Source organism: Sphaeramia orbicularis, chromosome 14 (genome assembly GCF_902148855.1).
Source record: "Sphaeramia orbicularis chromosome 14, fSphaOr1.1, whole genome shotgun sequence".
Classification (NCBI taxonomy): Eukaryota; Metazoa; Chordata; class Actinopteri; order Kurtiformes; family Apogonidae; genus Sphaeramia; species Sphaeramia orbicularis.
The window spans coordinates 54,589,866-54,593,003 of NC_043970.1; the positions used below are offsets into that span (position 1 = coordinate 54,589,866).

The window sequence follows — 3,138 nt, forward strand, 5'->3', positions numbered from 1 at the left end:
GAATTCAAAAGTTGTTCATTTGTGCATGATCTGTAAAATTCTGTCCACCAACTAAACTGTGCACATTGTAAACAAAAGAAAATGACCAGACTAGCATCTGTCTGCCCAGTGTGCAGAAAATGCACTCTTTCTTCCTTTATATCCACTGTTTTGGATCCAAAGCCTTTAAGGCAGAACTCCTGCTTTTACTGAGATCTGGGCTTCATTTGAGAGGGGAGGGGCTAAAGTAATTTATTAACGTTGGTAATGTGCTGTTAATCATTGACATATGCCAGGATGAAAAAATCTAATAATATGTAATCCAATTTTTATGTAGTATTTTGAAAAAAAATCATTTTTGTGTTTTTTTTGCATCAAAAAATGTAGTGACATCATGATGAAAGAGATCATTTAAAGGGTTAAAAAAGTAAAATGAATGATTATTTGATCTGTATGATAGGACTGAGCTGGATTTACCAAAATAAAATCAAATTACAGCAGAAAATAAATCAAAATATAATATTTAATAGTTGATTTATAGGTGTGCATTTTTACGCACACTTGGTAACAGATGTTAGTATTTTTGAACGTTTTGACCTAGCGTCAAAAATAATAATAATGCAAATTAACCGATGTTGGAGTTAATCACTGACAGATGCCAGGATGAAAAAATCTAATATGTGATCCACTTTATATGGAGTATAGTGAAAAACATACTTTTTTTTTTGTTCTTTTTTTGCATCCAAAAAATGGTTTGTTTCCATTACAAACACGGCATTTAAAGGGTTAAAAATGTGACACTTATTGAGTATTTGGTATTTTTATTTACGGCTCAAGTTGATGAAATAGAAAAAAGTGTAAAAGAATTAAAAACAAACTGTATGAACATTCTGGACATTATTCCACAAGTGTGTGAAAAAACCCACCTGGTGTTTAGTGAGGGCCTGGTGGACAGGATACCAGAGGGATAAAGTGAAAAAAGCTGAAACTGTTGTTTTCTGGGTCTGAGGAGGACTTCAGCCGACACGGTGGACGCTCCTGCATCATCTACACTGACATTCAGAACGTTCTTTAACTTCACTGTTCTTCATAAACCTGATCTGCACGAACATGTTCGAGTGGAAATCAACTGCTAATTTTTTCAAACAAAAAGTTTTATTTTATTTTTTATTTTTTTATGTATTATCTCCATGAATGAGTAAAACTAGTTTTAGAGTATGATCAAATGTGAGAGAACATCAGAGTAGCTGCATTAAAATGTTTTATTTCATAGTTTTCACACAGTTTATCAGTTTATGATGATGGGTTTTAAAAATATGTCTTTGCTTGAAAAACTGAACACATGCTGTCCAGCTGAGTGGACATTTTTGTAACTGTGAAAAAAAGATTCATTAAAAAAATTCAATCGCATTGTTTTTTTTCAGGCCTAAAGACGAATAAAAACACTGAGGAAAAAAATCTTGATTAAGGTTCTGATAATTCATGCATGGAAGGGTTAAATATTGAATGTATGGATCTACACTCCCAAAACATTCAAATAAACATAAAAAAATGGCTGCATATATTTTGTTGTCAGATTCTCCACGCTGACAAAGTTAAAGAGCAACAATCAGCTCATGTATTTATTTGTGTTCCATATTTAAAGTGTAGTTTCATTCTGCACATCCAACAGGCAGTAAATCCACAGCAGGTTTAGTTACAGTTACAGTTACACTGACAGACTGGAGTAGAATGGGATGGGTCGAAATGGATCAGTAACCAATCAGAAGTGGTGCCAGAGAAGCCGGACCTCAGCCAATCAGAGTGAGGAGAGGCGGGGTTTAGCCAAAGGGAGACACAAAAAAACCAAGAGCTGAACATGAGGACACTGCCTCTAAGTCAGTTCTGTCAGACTCCTGTTAGTTCAGTCTGATCTGCACTGGACCGGACCAGTACAATAACACCAGTGAAAACAGTAAAATTCTATTCTGATCAGGTTACATCGACAAAGTTTCCTTAAAATATGAATAACAGGAACAACTGGAACTGTCTTCAGAAAAACAAGTGTAATTTGACCAATATTCTGCCTCAGTTTATCATTTACACATGTGCATTACAATCACACAAAACATTTAATAACAGACAGAATATTGGACAAACTGCATTACTTTTCTTCAGACATTTCTGTTTGTTCATATTTGTTCAGGTTATTCACATTTTTTGTAAAGTATAGTTTGGTAATGGAAACATTTTCATGTAATTTTACTTTTTTACACCAAAAAACAAAGAGAAATGTGGGGTTGTCATTATTTATCGGTTATTCTGATCATATTTTACTGGTTCTGACCCAGTTTAAATCTAACTGGACTGTATGTGTGTGTATGTGGAACCTGAATTAAAAGGATGTGGACACCACTGATGGTTCATTTCTTCAGTGTAACTTTTGCGGTTTTTCTCAGACTCATCCCACAGGCTGGACTGGAAACTGTGGTGGAGCGCATGTTTGACAGCAGTGGTTCACAGACACATGAACCTTCAGACTGGAGTTAAATGGGATGAGTCTGTGTACTGTAGTGATATTCAAAAGTACTGTGTGGATATTTGTAGGTATTTATTCAAATGCAGATGTGGTGGAGGTTCTCCTGTGGTCCCACTGGTGAACGAGCCTTTATGTGTAAGTAACAGATGGATTTATGCTATTTCCTCTTTTTTATTGTTTTTTTTTTCTCTTATCCTGTGGACCTTGTTTGTGTCCTTAATAAAGCTTGAATGAATGAATGAATTCAGTTTTGTGTTTCTTTTTTGTTTATATTTTATTTCTTCTTCTTTCACACTCTTTTATTCAATAATATTCGTTCCTTTGTTTGGATTGAACTCAAATCCTGTTCTGATGTTAGTTGTGAACTAATAGAACCTGAACATTTGAACAGGATCTGAAACTGGAATGTCTGTGAAACAGAACTTCAGTTTGAACACAGTCTGAACATTTGCTGACAGAACATTAGATCCTGTTGGGATCAGATAAACATGTGTTTAGTTTTTGTGCAGATTTCTGCTGGAATTCAATTCTTCCAGGAAATAATCATTTAAAAAACAAAAGAAACAAACAAAAAACTTGCCTTTTTAACAGTATCATGAAATATCGAATGGTGATCCTATTATTGTGTTTGTATGGTATCA

At 34.4% G+C, this 3,138-nt stretch overlaps 1 protein-coding gene across 3 annotated transcripts in view; it reads right to left on the minus strand.

The window, feature by feature from the left end:
* ints2 (integrator complex subunit 2) overlaps positions 1 to 3,138 on the minus strand; it is a 51,792-nt gene that overhangs the window by 42,650 nt on the left and 6,004 nt on the right. The window lies entirely within an intron of this gene.